Source organism: Dama dama, chromosome 14 (assembly GCF_033118175.1).
Source record: "Dama dama isolate Ldn47 chromosome 14, ASM3311817v1, whole genome shotgun sequence".
NCBI classification, from domain to species: Eukaryota; Metazoa; Chordata; class Mammalia; order Artiodactyla; family Cervidae; genus Dama; species Dama dama.
The window spans coordinates 27,566,518-27,582,203 of NC_083694.1; the positions used below are offsets into that span (position 1 = coordinate 27,566,518).

Consider the following 15,686-nt stretch of genomic DNA (forward strand, 5'->3'; position numbering starts at 1 on the left):
ATGCCCACTAGAAAAGATAAAAATGTAAATTTTTAGAAGTTTAAGATAAATTTGGAAAAAAAAGTCGATAAATAAGATGGTGTATCATATAATCACTAACAGCTCAGGCACTCAGACACTCAGAGCAAGGTACATAGTGAATAAAATCATGCTTCAATTGACCTTTTGCTAATTTTGAATTTTCTGGCTGTCTTTTTATCAGCTACAGTTAGATTCATCCTTGCTCTTACTTTGTAGTGAGTTTATACCTAGAAGAGTAGTAATGATCTTTTCTTCTTGTTGTTCACCCTGCCTGCATTAGTATTATCTTCCAACTGGGTTTTTTTGGTTTGTTTGTTTTCTTGGCCCAATTTATTTTTTAACTTTTTTATGGAGAATTTCAAACAAACACAGAATATGAACCCCAATATATCCATCATTCTCCTTCAATTATCAACTCATGACCCCTCAGCCCTGTAGTATTTTGTAGTACTTTGAAGCTAATCCCACATATTGTGTGATTTCACCTGGAAATAATTCAGTGTGTATATATAAAACACAAGGACTCTTTAAAAAAAAGAAAAAAAAAACCTAACTACCATGCCATTAGCGTAACTAAAATATAATTTGAAGGAATCTTTAACTTGAAGTAATGGAGGAATTTCTGCAACAAAAAATCAGGTCAGGAAATAACTATGTTTTTAGCATAAAAAAGCTGAGGTCATTATTCACAAGGAGTAAGATCAAAATAATATCAACCTGATGAAGATTCCTTCTTTCCATAAACTAGTTGGGGGATTCTTCTCCAGTAAACTAGAGTGGTGGTCTCTGATGAAAAACTAATGTTTATGGTAGTGGGTTATGCTGGTCTTCAGGTACTCTGTGCGTGCTAAGTTATTCAGTAGTTACTCTTTGTGATCCTATGGACTGTAGCCTGCCAGGCTCCTCTGTCCATGGGATTCTCCAGGCAAGAATACTGGAGGGGGTTGCCATGCCCTCCTCCAGGGGATCTTCCCTACTCAGGGATCCAAGCCTGTCTTGACTCCTGTATTGGAAGGCAGGGTTTTTTTGTTTTGTTTTTTTTACCTCTAGCACCACCTGGGACGAGAAAAGTTAACCCTGGCATTGCTAGCGGAGTGAGACTGAATTGGCCTGGAAGCAACCAATTCCCTCCCACATCCTCTCTCCACTTTCAAAGGCAGAAGCTGGAGCTGATGAAAATCACATCCTCATCCAAGTGAAGTCTGATGGAGGTAGGGTCTGTACTGTATATTACAGGAAGGGATGAACCAGGGACTCCACCATCCCATGGGCAGTGGTGGAGGGTCACTAAGCTGGCAGAAGTTGAAGGAACGCAGGCAGTTAAGCAAACAGTTAGCTTGGGAGGGAGCAATGAATACCCCTTGAAGGCCTAAATAGGGGCTGCAACTTTCTCTTCAGTGTGTTAAAAGGGAGCCAGTTTCTTAGTCAAGGCAAGGTCCCAGTTAGCCCTGTACTATTTGTGGCAGTTCTTGAAATTTGTCAAAAACTCCTTAATTATCTCTAAAAAAAATATGTTGTATTTTGTGTGGAGATGATTGGGGGGTTGGGGCAGAAATTGAACTGGCAAGAGAGTATATGAACGTTCCTGCAGAGGAGATCCAGCACCCCAATGATCAGGCCATGGAAGTTCGCAGCCCCCCCACCCAGGACCCACAGGCTCTGTTCTGCCCTGCAGGTTACACATCACCACAGCTCTGGTTCAAACTGTGAAGTTAGGTTCACATCTGGATTCTGTTATTTTTAATACCCACCCCCCGCCCCCATTTCTTGCCTGGAGAATTTCATGGACAGAGGAGCCTGGTGGGCTCCATGGGGTGTGAAGAGTTGGACACAAATGAGGGACTAACACACTTTACACTTCTTTTTTTTCACTTCTGCCCCCTCCTCCATTTCAGGTGTCAGCATACAATGGCTTTCAAGTTTTTCTGACTAATAATAAAAATAAACCAGTTTCATTAGGAGGTTGAGATTAACATATACAGACTATATATAATCAACAAGGACCTACCGTATAGCATAGGGAAGTCTACTCAATACTCTATAATGATCTATAATGGAAAAGAATCTGAACACAACATGGTAAATCAACTATATTTCAATATAAAAAACTTTAAAAAATAATTAGCTTGCATAATGTTATATATTAATTACTCAAAATCTGCTCAGCATAAAGGACAATGATTTGACTTGAATATTTATCTTTATGATCAGCGAGTGGAAACTGTCAAGACAACTGGGGCTCGGGTCTGAAACTCTGGTCGACGCGGAGACTTGGGGCCACTCTGCTTCAGTCCTCGGAGCACTTCCTTCCGGGGTAGCTCCGAGTGGGCCGCGGGGCCCCCTCCAGCTCCTTCCACGTGCTGGTGTGGCCCAGCTACCTAGGGCCCCCACGAGGACACAGGCAAATAACCCCACACGCTCTGGGGCCACTGCTAGGGCGACCCGACCTGGGGCATGGGAGGCCGGCCAACGCTACCAGCCCAAAGCGAAACGCGACAAGTGGGCGGGGCCGGACGCCGGAGGCGGACGTGCATTCAACAGGCTCGAATGCAAGCTTCCCAGCTTGGCTTCCCAGCAAGGCTTCCCAGCTCTGTGAGTCCCTTCTGGGGAACCGGGAGAGGGCTCCTCTCCTCATTACATAACGGCCAGCGCGGAGCAGGCCCGCTGTAGTCGCTACGGCTTCTTCCTCCGCCTCTAGAAAGCCTGGGGATTACCAGCCCGGGACAAGACAGCCGACAGCGGTCACCGCAACTGCGTTTGCCGTCCCGTCTGGAGAAGGCAGAGGTCTCCGGGCGCACGCGAGCTGTCTCTCTAAACCCAACGCGTGGTCTTCAGTCCGGCTTTTTCAACTAGGGGAGAGGGCAGCAGCGAGAGGAAGAATGGGCGGGGCCCTGCGCTCTGGGAAGGCCTCCCATTGGCTCCTCTCTCTCCGCCCTCAGACCCCATTGGCCGCGGGTCGAGCGCACGGGCCGAGCACGCTGCCCCACGACGCGCGGCGTTGGGCTAGCGGCGGCGGCGCAGCCAATGGGAGCGGCCCGCGGGGCAGGGCCGAGGGCTCTGGGTCTCCGGGCGCGGGCGAGTTGGTAAACAGATCCGGAGCGCGTGCCGGGGGCCAGCGCTGAGGCGAGCGCGCGGAGGCTGCGCGAAGGTGACCGCGGATCCCAGCTTCCTGCAGCCGGGTAAGGCTGCTGCTCGCCGGCCGCCGCGTGCCCTGGGCGCTGTCTGCCTGAGGCCAGAGCGGGGCGTAACTCCCGCTTGGGCCCTTCTTGCATCCTCAAGTGGCAGCGTGGCTTCCCCTTGGCGAGTTTCATTTGCCCCGAGTTCCGGGCCGCTGCGCGGTGGGCGCGCCTCAGAATGCAGGGTGGGCGCCTACGGCTGCCTGCTACCCCCGTTTCCACAGCCCATACCTGTCTCGCGGAGGGTACGAAGGCTGCGTGCCAGAGCCTTGGCCCCTGCGAACTCGCCTAGCTGCGCTGGTGACCTGATGCCTAGTTTCTTGGTCGGCGGTACTGCTTTCCTGCCTCGCTTTCTTATGAAGACATTTCTCTTCACGCCTAGACCCCTTTGCACTGTCTCAGGGGCGCTAATTGTCCCTGGCCCGAAGTTTGTGTCAGGACTTTGACGCCCTTGGCCCTAGCCAGCTGTTGGGTTTCACTGGTGAGGGTTTTTGTATGAACATGGGAATGAGGATCCTTTTTGGTTCTGTTCTCCGTTGGCTTTTCTTTGGCCCGTCCTGCATTCTTCAAATGCTGGGGGTCTTGTCAGTGGTCGTGCCTTTCCCCAGTGCCTGCCCCTCTGCCAAATGGAGGCTGGTCTTCCCATGTGCCTTGTGGAATGGGGAGTGCTGCTGGGGGGTAGGTCTGCATCCTGGAACTCTCCATTTGGATGCCAGTCCTCTGAAGGGTGAGCGGCTTCTGTGCAGCCTTTCATCCTAGGTAGGGCCTGCAGCCCATTGGGAAACTCGTCCATGCTCACTTGGGCCTTGGGTGTGCGTGACAGGAGACTGAAGAGTTGGACCTGCCAGGTCTAACTTGTTGTTAAAGGATTTGAGCGTGCATGATGCCAGCTTGCCAGTTGTTATGCTGGCAAGAGGGCCCAACTCTGGAGAAGGTACAAAGCGGGAGTTGGAGGGGGTGGAAACTGGTGATTCTCAGGGGAAACACCTTTATGATTGATGATGGCTTTGGGCATTTTCAACTTTGCAAATGATGCAGACAAAACAAGGTTATGATTTTGGGCCTGACCTTGGACAACTCAAAGGAAAAGTGAACTAAGGTGGTCTGAATGCTTTCCTGTGTGTCACATAAGCCAGGGTTTCTCAATTTTCAGCAGCATCCCTGGCCTCTATCCATTAGATGTTAGTAGTTCCCCCCTCATCTCCCCCCACTAGTTGTTACAACCAATAATGTCTCCAGACATTGCCAGATGTCTCCTGGAGGACTCAGTCAACCTTGGCTGAGAACCACGGAGATAAAACTGTAAAAAGACTCTTCCCATGCTGCCAGAGGCCCCCTGGGACCTGTCCACAAGTAGCTGAAAAGTTTAGGTAGCAGATAGCATTGTGCTGTTTTCCTAAACCAGTGATAGCAGCCATGTTGGTTTAAGGGAATTTCCTTCCCCTCTGCTCCGCACCTGGGGGGATAGGAGTGAGATAGGAGGTTAGAAACCTATGGGCATTACCTGTGCCTGCTGAATGCATGGCAGAGACTGAGTCCAGAATACAGAAGCGGGCATGCATACTAAGTTGCTTCAGTCATGTCCGACTCTTTGCGACGCTAGGGACTGTAGCCTGCCAGTCTCCTCTGTCCATGGGATTCTCCAGGTAAGACTACTGGAATGGGTTGCCATGCCCTTCTCCAGGGGATCTTCCCAAGGATCCAGCCCAGGTCTCATGTCTCCTGCATTGGCAGGTGGGTTCTTTACCACTAGCGCCACCTGGGAAGCCCGAAAGAAGTGGGAGACTTGTGGTTTCTGTCTTTGGTGACTTTGCAAGACTCTGGGAGATATGCATGTGAAATAACCATGGGGTGGTTTTTAAACAGTGAGCAAAGATGTTTAAGCTGTCAGTGCTGACTGAAAGGCCAATTAATTCAGTTTTCCATAAGTGGATTTTCCAAAGTGATACTTTGCTCATTCTCACTTATTTACTGAGACATCTCTTATGTCTTATGATGTGAGAGGGGGCTAGGCCCATGTCTGCAGAGAGAAAGTGTCTGCATTTCAAACACATATGTGGGTGTATTTACTTGTACCACGTACTCCTTCAGAAAGAGGCTACCCAGAAGTATACTGGTGCAGAATGGACTTACGTACAATTTGTAGAGTGCTTTTATAGTTGATCGAAGCATCAGAGACAATGTCAGAGACAATGAGCCATTTGTTTTTGCAGGGAAAGATGCTTTATTTCTGAGTCTAGAGTTTGTCTTCACTTTAACCCAGAATTTATGCCTCAAATTCCAAAGTCCCAAACTGACGGATGCAGAAAAGTGAAGAAACAATGGTTATTGTATAGGAAAAACACCCCAAGTCCCTACCATGGATTTCCTTTTCTTGTCATTGATTGGTCCTATAGGGATGTATCAGGATTTTCCCATAACACTCCTTGGTTTGTTAGGGGGTCATTTGGGTAGCCTTTCTTGCCTGCAGAACAGAATCTGTACAGGGAGGTCAGTCTTCCTTTCTCAAAAAGAAGTTTAGAGAAGCCTATTATTGGGAAGCTCCAAACTTGGCAGGATGATTTTCCATCAAGAGCTGTGGACACTGAGTCATTATCTTTGTCAGTTGAAACAAGAGCTGTGTGCAAAATTAGACAGGAATATTTAGATAGAGAGTTGTCTTGATCTGACAGTGGCATCTGGAAATAGTTCCAGCATTCTTGCTAAACAACAGCCAGGAACTTGGGAGAGCCAGGAGAAAGAAGAGCTGGTGGGAGGGGGGGATATGAGGGTCCTGCTCCATTAGGAGTTGGGCCCATCAGGGAGAGGGGGTAGTGGGAATGGGATCCGCTGACTCTGAGGCAGACTTAGGACCCTGGGTGGGGTGCGTCTGGGTGGGCTCCTCCCCACAGTTTTCCAATCTGAGTGGTCTGTTCACAAGCATGTTGTTCATTGTGGGGTTACAGGCTCCTGAGCTCTTGACCTTTTTGCTTTGAGGTCAGGAGCCTACAGAATATTTAAAGTTGAAAATGATCCTGAAAAAAATCTTTTTATTCTTCATACTTGGATATGATTTATTTTTTTGTTCTGTCCATGCAGAGAAGGATTCATGAGAAAGCTGAGAGTTTTTCGCTCAACTTGCCATTTCAGAGTATTGTAGATTCTCTTGTAGTGAATAGTGACTGAGTTCTTGTCTCCAGAGCCCTCAACTTGCTTTTTAAAACATTGCCCCGTTTCCATCTGGGGGAGGGAGAGGTTTTGGTTCAAACCTGGAAAACTGTGTGTAGCCTAAGGGTTGGTGCCCCTCCATGTCCTGCCCTGAAGAAAAGTCCTGTGTGACATTGTGGGTGGGCTTTCCAGGTGGCACTAGTGGTAAAGAACCCGCCTGTCAACGCAGGAGATGTAAGACACATGGGTTCAGTCACTGGGTTGGGAAGATCCCCTGGAGGAGGGCATGGCAACCCACTCCAGCATCCTTGCCTGGAGAATCCCATGGACAGAGGAGCCTGGTGGACTACAGTCCATGGGGTCGCAAAGAGTCGGACACGACTGAAGCGCTTTAGCAGCAACAGCAGCAGCTGGTTATTTACTTCTTGTTGAACAAGTATCAGTTGATTGTATGCCTTGAGTGTGACATTGGGAATATAAAACTGAACAGTTCCCTGGGTCCCTGGCCTCTGGGAATTGTAGTAAGTGGTATGCAGATACCACCTAAACACCCTCAGTGTGGTTTGGACTAGGGGCTCCGAGTGAGATCACTTCTGGCTAGTGACTCTTGGAGGAGAAGGCGTGTTAACTGGGACGCTGAGGATGAGCAGGATTTTAGCAGAAAGAGGGAGGAGTGTACAGGAGTGAGGAGCCAGGGCTTCCCAGACTCTATGCTAAAGGCCAGGTTTATTTTTTCCCGATTTGCTGCAGACCAGTACTTTTGCAAAACACACTAAACATGTCATCAGTTCAGTTCAGTCGCCCAGTTGTGTCTGACTCTTTGGGACCCCATGGAATGCAGCACACCAGGCTTCCCTGTCCATCACCAACTCCTAGAGCTTACTCAAACTCATGTCCATCGAGTCGGTGATGCCATCCAACCATCTCATCCTCTGTCGCCCCCTTCTCCTCCCACCTTCAATCTTTCCCAGCATCAGGGTCTTTTCCAGTGAGTCAGCTCTGCACATCATGGCAGTGCTGATGGCTGTGAGGGTTTCTGAGTGCTTGTGCTTAGTCACTCAGTTGTGTCTGACTCTCTGCGACCCCATCAACTCCTCTGTCTATGGGGATTCTTCAGGCAAGAATACTGGACTGGGTTGCCATGCCCTCCTCCAGGGAGTCTTCCCAACCTAGGGATCGAACTCAGGTCTCCCACATTGCAAGTGAGTTCTTGACTATCTGAGCCACCACCAGGGAAGCCCCAGAATGCTGGAGTGGGTAGCCTGTCCCTTCTCCAGGGGAACTTCCTGATCCAGGAATCTAACTGGGGTCTCCTGCATTGCAGGCAGATTCTATACCAGCTGAGCTACCAGGGAAGCCTTTCTAAGTGCTTACTCCTGTTACTTCATCACGGATGACACCTTCAGTCCCAGGCCCATTCTTTGAGTGGCATCTGTCCAGGCAGTGGGCTCTTTGAGCAGAAGCCTTGGAACCGGGCACTGCCTGGTGGGGGTGAGTGCAGCTTGGTGGGGGGGTCAGGAGTTGAAGGGGAGCGGTGGGGGACTGGGCTAGGGAGTGGATGGGGTGAGTCCCTGCTTCGTGTTGAAGTAGCCTGTGCGATCACCCGTAGGAGTTTAGGATAGTCCACTAATACTTCTCTGGCATTTTATCTCAGCAGTGGGGTCAGGGGGCCAGCCAGGTGGGCTTGGCCTAGCCGTCCTTCTTTTCAGCTGATAGTTCAGGCTGGAAAGGCTTCCCTGAGTGCCCGCAGCTTAGTTGCAGCCTGGGGGGCCTTGACAGAGAGGGAGGCAGCTCCCTGCCCTGGCGTATGTGCAGTGGACGCGGGTATCCGAGGGTCCTGGGCAGGCTGTGCAGGGCTGGGGGCTGTGGGGCGTGGGGGCGGCCCTCTGCTGTGGGAGCCCAGGGTGCAGTGCTGCTGGTTCTGTTGGGAGACGGCTCACGAAGTGGACTCCTGTGCTGGGAGGTCTAGGAGCTGTGGCCTGAAGGGTGCCCGGGCTTCTGTGGGAGAGACAGGATCCAAAGCTGAGGCCTGAGCAGGAAGGGGCAAAAGTAGACGCCGCTATGGGGAGGGGAGGGCCCTCAGTAGGCAAACTGTGCAGAATGGGGACTGGATTATGGTGGAGGGCTCAGAGTAGATGAAGGGGAGCCTAGTGAGGTGGCCTGTGAGAAGTGAGGGCGGCCTGAGTCCCAGGTGGCAGGCCTTGCTTGGGGAGGTGGAATGAGAGCATAGATTCCAGAGAATGTAACTCTGTGCAGGTGGAATCTCTTAAGTGACTGCTTAACCCGGGCTGAGATGTCTAGTGGGGCAAGCACTGTTTGGGGTGGATGGTGGTGTCACTGCTGAAAACAGGGTCAGGGGAGGAGGAGCTGGACTGGCGGAAGGAAGATGGTGATCGTTTTAGAAGCAAAGGGGTCTAGGTGCCTTGTGGGACTTTTCCCCTCGATTCTTTTGTTATTAGGTACAGTTTGCATACAGTAGGTTCATACTTTCTGGTGTGCAGTTGGGTGGTTTGGTAAATGCATAGAATCATATAACCATTATCCCAGTCAAGGTCTAGAACTGTTCCGTTCCCCCCGCCCCCAGTTCCCTGGACCCCTTCATTGGTGTCTGTAGGACTTGGAGGGAGAGATGTCATGTATGTATAACTGGTTTGGTTCTAGAATTGGTTCAGTGGTTGGGATGGCCTGCTCCAGTTGGGAATGGCATGCATAGGCCTGGGGGAGCCGCCAGCCCATGGGGAGGCTGAAGCCTGTCCCCAGGGGACAGTGTAGGGAGCCAGAAGGAGAGGCTGGGGACTAGGCCTGGGGACACCTGTGCTGTGAGGATGAGGAGCTGGTCAAAGATGCTGAGTTGAGGGGCTGACAGTGAGTGACGGAAACCCAGGTCAGGATTTCCTGAGAGAGTGTGGGGCCAGCGGAAAAGGCTGAGGAGGATGGTGTTGGGGTGGCTTAGGTGGATGGAGCCATCAAGTAGCCATTGTGAGTGTCATGGTGTGGGGTGGGGGGGTGGTGGAGAGCTTGGGGTCTGGGCCAGACAGTCTGTGTTGAGGGAGAAGGAAGGACAAGACAGGAGGTGCTCTCTGTCCCTGGAGGCGTTGGCAGGCATGAGGCTGAAGGAGAGACAGAATCAACAGGAGGTTTTAGATATTTGGTGCATGAAAGCTGAGAGCAGGTTTGTGGGCTTGAGGTGGAAAGCTTTTGTGGAAGGAGAGATTGAAAGCAAAACAAAAAATAGGTCAGAGGCAAGATCCTAGAGGAGGAAGGAAAGGGAAGAAGGGGATGACAGCACAGGGAGGGGATAGGATGGGAGGAGAGTCGGGGAGGGCTGAGACCTGGACCAGGGCTTGAGGGCGAGCACAGCTGATTGCCTTTGTTTTAGGGAAGCAAGAGGTCAGCTAGATGTGAGCAAGGCCCTCTGCTTGATGTGAGAGGGGAGGCTGGCCTGGGGTTGGTGCTTAAAGGGGAAGTCAGGCTCCTGGCAGCTGCTGAGGAGGGAGGGAGGGTGTGTGTGTGTGTGTGTAAGTGGGGCAGGAAAGTATTTCCTGGTGTGTGTGTAAGTGGAGCAGGAAAGTGTTTCCTGGTGTGTGTGTGTAAGTGGGGCAGGAAAGTGTTCCCTGGTCCTCTGAGAAAGGGTGTGTGTGTGTGTGTGTGTGTGTGTGTGTGTGTAAGTGGGGCAGGAAAGTGTTCCCTGGTCCTCTGAGAAAGGGTGTGTGTGTGTGTGTGTGTGTGTGTGTGTGTGTAAGTGGGGCAGGGAAGTGTTTCCTGGTTCTCTGAGAAGGGGCCCAGCCCCTTCCCTGCTCCCTGCCCCTCCCACTGGACTTTCCCAGAGGTGTTGCCTGAAAGAGGCTGTGGTCCCCACCTCTCCACCCCTGAGAAGCAAGTCTGCCCATCCGCGTACCTTCCCCCACCCACCACCACACACACGTTTGCTATTTTCATAGAGTGTCTAGAAGGGTTAGTACTCAGATTCTTTTGAGTGTGATTCTGTGTGTGTGTGTGTGTGTGTATGCAAAGTCACTTCAGTCGTTTCTGATTCTTTGCAACCCCAGGGACTGTCGTCCTCCAGGCTCCTCTGTCCTTGGGATTCTCCAGGCAAGAATACTGGAGTGGGTAGCCAGGCCCTCCTCCAGGGGATCTTCCCTACCTCGGGATCAAATTCGGGTCTCTTATGCCTCCTGCATTGGCAGACAAGTTCTTTACCACTCACACCACTTGGGAAGCCTGTGATTCTCTCTAGACCCTGTTAAATCCCAATTTTTAGCGCTGCCCTGGGTCATCCTGATCTGCTCAGGGATTAAAAGGCCATGTCCTAATCTCAAATCTTGAGGTCATCTAGGTCAGTCTCAGCTTCTTATACGTGAGGAAACGAGGAAGCTCAGCCCAAGGGAGAGCAGGGGTGCCCGGTGTCACATGTAGCTAGTGCCCAGGGTGGGCTTCGAACCTGGGGCTGTCTGGCTGCCTTCGCTGACTGGGAGCCAGAGGGTTCCTGCCATCTGCTAGGCGAGACACGAGGTCCTGGGGATTGTTCACACACACAGATAACTTTTACATTAAACCCAGATCTTGGGGTTCAGCCTGGTTTGCTTTCTGCCTGGCACATTTTCTCTGTTTGGCACCAGGCCTGGCTCAGGGGAGGGTGAAGGTAAGAATAGGTTGCCCTGTGACCCACAAGTGGTTACTGTTTGACAGATTCTGGAGCAAACATCTCCCATCTGTGTGAGATCAAAAAAGCAGTTTGTGGCTCTTGCTCCCTGCTGTGTTTACAGCCAACATTTGGTAAAGCTGAGGGCTGGGTACCATGTATAGGTCACGCCTGCTATGCCCCTGTTGCAGCCCACGTGAACTCACTGTTCGTGGGCCAGACCTGCTCTCTTTTTCCCTCTTCCCTTCCACTCTTCTAAGCAGGGAGTGGGGCTGAATAGGGCATCCTGGGTAGGCCACACCACTCCCTCCCCGTGTCTGCGTGCGCATAGGAGCAGACTCCCAAATGTCCCCTTATGAATGTTTTTCTTCCTGTTTCTCCCTCTCCTGCCTGTTAAAACACAGGGTGCTGGTCCTCCTACCGTGTCCATGCCTCTGCATTGTGGGTGGTTCACAGTGATTGTGGACAGAAAGCGTTTCCCAGGGGCTTAGCATCCCTGGTGTCACTTGAGTTCTGGATTCAAAAGATGGAGCTTGAGAAGCTGGGGAGCCCCTGCGTGCCCGTGGGTAATAAACTCCTGGTGAGGGTGTAGAGGAGTGCCAGCCCTCAGCGGGAGTCAGGGTCTGGGTAAGAGAGTGAATGCACCACGCAACCCCGGGAGACGGGAAGGGTACACAAAGAGTCCTGCAGGGCATGGCAAGACGACCTTAGACCATTAAGAGATGAGGAAGAGACCTGGCTTTAGGATGGAGCGGGGGACCGCTATGGAGCATCTAAGGTTTCATGAGGATGGGTAGGACGTTGGCAGAGGAAAGGGTGTTCCGGGGGAGGCGGAGGGAGCAGCATGTGGAAGCAGGAAAACGTGTGAGTGTGTTTGTGGGATGGGGGTATGTCTGTGTGTGTGTGTGTGTGTGTTGGGGATGAGCCATTCTGGCTGAAGCCCTGGTGTGGGGGAGATAGTGGCAAATAAGCCCTGGAAAGATGTCTGGCGACCTGCAATGAAGAACCTTGAGGGCCAGGCCTGGGCCCATGGCCTCAGTTCTTCCAGCAAAGGAGAGTGGAGGTCAGCAAGGAGGCAGCCGCCTTGCCCTCTGTCTACATACAGTCGTCTGTCTAGAGTTGTCCCTTGTAGTTAACTCACTGGTTTTAAAAACTATTGGGGTTTTGTGTACACTTCCCTGGTGGCTGAGATGGTAAAGAATCCACCTGCAATACGGGAGATCTGGGTTTGACCCCTGGGTCGGGAAGAGCCCCTGGAGGAGGGCGTGGCAACCCACTCCAGTACTCTTGCCTGGAGCATCCCCGTGGGCAGAGGAGCCTGGTGGGCGGCAGTCCGTGGGGTCGCAGAGAGTCGGACACGACTGAGCGACTGTGCACAGCGCATGCCAAAAGTTGCCCGGGCTCTCCGCGGCGGGAGTCGTTACTTTAACCCTCGCGCCAGCGACGTGCGCAAGTGCCCATGTCTGGCCCGCGTGTGGTGTTTGGAGGCGCTGCTGGTAACGGCTGGTACACGGCAGGACTGGGGCCGCATGCCCAGGGTGCACGCCCAGAGTGGACCCAGTGTGAGGCTCCTGCCTCTTTCTCCCGCTGTGTCTGAGACAGGACCGGGTGGGACCGCTGGTGCTGAGAAGCCAGACACTTTCAGTCTGGTAGCTGGGGAACTCCCCAGTATACTAGGCAGTTTGGCCAGGTGGCCCTGGAGGGCCCAGCCAGCTCCTGGGTTTTCATGACTCACAGTTTTCTGCAACCAGTTGGACACTTTCCAAGGCGTCAACCTTGCTGTGTTTCCAGGAGAGTGACTACTGATTTAAAAACATGTTACTGACCTGGGGCAGTTTTCTCATTTGCTCTCACTTCCTAGGCCACAAGAGGAAAGGCCTGAGGGAGCCTGAGGTCAGGCAGGTGTAGATTGGCCGCTTCCTGACAGTGTTGGGACTGGAGATCTCTTTACCCGGTAGAGCTGTGCCTCGTCAGCAAGTGGGGGCTGTGATCCTTACAGGGTTGTTGTCAGGTTAGAGTGAAGTGAAGGTCGCTCAGTCATGTCCAAGTCTTGATGACCCCATTGACTGTAGCCCACCAGGCTCCTCTGTCCATGGGGATTCTCCAGGCAAGAATACTAGAGTCGGTTGCCATGCCCTCCTCCAGGGGCTCTTCCTGACCCAGGGATCCAACCCAGGTCTCCCACATTGCAGGCGGATTCTTTACCATCTGAGCCACCAGGGAAGCCCTGGTTGTGAGATTAGGAGTAACACAAAGTGACGCATGCAGAAGGGGAATAATGACTGTTAGTGTAAGAATTAGCTGTTCTTATTATTAATATTATTTCATTGAAATGTTTAATCTGCAGTCAATGTGTTTTAAAAGGTTAAGAATTTAAGTACTGACAGTGTTTTGAGGGTGGGGGCAGTTGTGGTGCCCCACGCCGTGCACAGGGCCGGCATGTAACGCAAGTGCTCCGTGATGTTTTTGGTGTTGGGCCGAGGCTGGTAGACAAACGGGGTATGTTTATACTGAACGCAAGCAGGACTGTGTCATCAGGAACAGGAATGTGTCTCCAGCTGCCTGTTGGGATATCCCAGCACCTAGCACAGCGCCTGGCACTCAGCGCCGCTTGTAGAGTGACCGCACTAAGTTATTTTAGAGGAATGATCTCGAAATTATTCTAGATTACAGTCCTTCTTCCCGGCCCAACAATTTACCTTTAAAAAAATAGCCACTGCATTAGTTTCCTATTGTTGCTATAAAAAATGACCACAAACTCAGTGACTTAAAAACACTACAGATTTATCATCTTAATATTCTGGAGGTCAGAAGTCTGATGTGGGTCTCACCTATCTAAAACCAAGGAGTCAGCAGACTCTCTGGGCCCAAGGACAGAGCCGCTGCCCTCCTCTTGCCAGCCTCTAGGAGCCGCCTGCCTCCCTTGGCCGTGGCTCTGTCTTCACAACTGCATCGCTCTAACCTCTGCCTCTCTCACATCTCCCTCTTCTGACTTGGATCCTCCTGCCTCTCTCATAAGCACCCCTGATTACACTGGAGCCAGGTGGATAACCCTCCATCTCAAGTTCTTTAATTAATCACACCTGCAAAGTCCCTTTCGCCACGCAAATAACTTAGTCAGGTTCTGGGGATTAGAACATGTGTGTTCATCTGTGTGAACATCTCTGGGTGGCCATCATTCAGCCGGCTATAGCCACCCATAGTATTTTGGTCAAATTTTAACACAACCCCGTAAATATCTGATTTTAGTTTAAGAGAAGTTCCTCAACTACAGCACCAGGGTCCTTATTCACCTCTGTGTGACTGCAGATTACACTGGTGTTTGTGTGGTCAAGGTCAGTCTGTGTGTATGTGCGGGGGGTGGGGGGTGGGAATGTGGGGGTGGGAAGAGTCAGAGGTGTGTGAGATGTGAGCCTTCCGCAAGAGGCTTATTATTGAGAAGACTTCTGTGTGCTAAAGGTAACTTACAAATGGGGCAGAATCTGACCAGAGCTGGAAAATTTACGTCAGTTGATGGAAAGTCTTAAATTCATAAGAGCTGAGAAACAATGAGGGCCCGATTTAGACATATGTCCTTGAATATATTCAAGGAATGTTGAATATATTCGTACATTTCAAAGTACTTCTGTCTCTCTTATTTAGATTGGACTTAGGCCATCATTAGTATCCAGCTGAGGTTATAGGAAGCAGGTTCAGGGACCTGGAGCATCCTGGCTGGTCAAAGCAGAGCTGATGCCCAGGCCCAGAGGCTGGCATCATGCAGACAGTCTGCATGGCTGATGGGTGCATAGATGAAGTGCCCAGGTGAAGGAGCAGGTGCGTGTGTGTGCGCATGCATGCATGTGTGTGTGCACATGCGCGCAGAGCTGATGCCCAGGCCCAGAGGCTGGCATCATGCAGACAGTCTGCATGGCTGATGGGTGCATAGGTGAGGTGCACAGGTGGAGAAGTAGGTGCGTGCATGTGTGTCTGTGTCTGTGTGTGGTGGGGGCACATAGGTGTAGGCAGGGATTGGACGGGAGGCCTGGGTCCTGACTTCAGCCTCCACCCTCAGGCTCAGGAGTTTGGGGCTTATTCTGTAGAAAACTAGGAGCCATTTGAGCCAAGGGTGAAATGTGATGCAAATGGCTTTGAGGATTAATCTGGCAGCAGATGGGCTATAGGATGGAGCCAGGGAAATTGTGGGCGTCAGAGGGGTTTCCCTGCACTGTCCCTCCCTGAAAATACCTGGCGAAAGCCTCCCATACAGTTATCTTCTCTGAGAGTGGCATCAACCATGCTGAGGATTACCAGCAGTATTTTTATCCTGCTTGTCCTGGGCACAGGATGCGGGCTGCCAGCATGCTGGACTGCCTTTCTGAGTGATGCCTCGCAACACAGCCGTATAAGCCACACTGGTCCCCAGGAGAGGGTGAGTCTGCCCTCCCAGAGTCACATCTGGTACCGTACCCGGCCCGCCTGCTGGGAGTGTAAATCAGTAAGAGCGTTGTCCACACTGGTCTCATTCGTGCTCACTCTGGTCTCACCAAGTCCAGACCTCATTCCAGAGTGTCTGTGTGGTGTTAATAATAATGATCATCAACTAGCAGGTTTTGAGCACCTTCTGTGTGTGCCAGGCATTCGGGGTCCTAAGTACTATTATATAGATTATCTAACCCACTCCTCTTGAGAACAGATGAGGGAAACTGAGGTGCAAAGAT

At 51.5% G+C, this 15,686-nt stretch overlaps 1 protein-coding gene across 2 annotated transcripts in view; it reads left to right on the forward strand.

Annotated features, from left to right (window-relative positions):
• Positions 1 to 2,497: 2,497 nt before the first annotated feature.
• Positions 2,498 to 15,686, forward strand: part of COQ8A (coenzyme Q8A) — a 46,611-nt gene continuing 33,422 nt past the window's right edge. The window contains exon 1 of one of the 2 annotated variants that reach the window (XM_061160199.1): positions 2,498 to 2,613. The gene's annotated coding sequence lies outside the window, so the exon portion shown is untranslated. Of the gene's footprint in view, positions 2,614 to 3,061; positions 3,201 to 15,686 lie in introns of those variants that run through there. The other variant, XM_061160198.1, reaches the window with a different exon arrangement.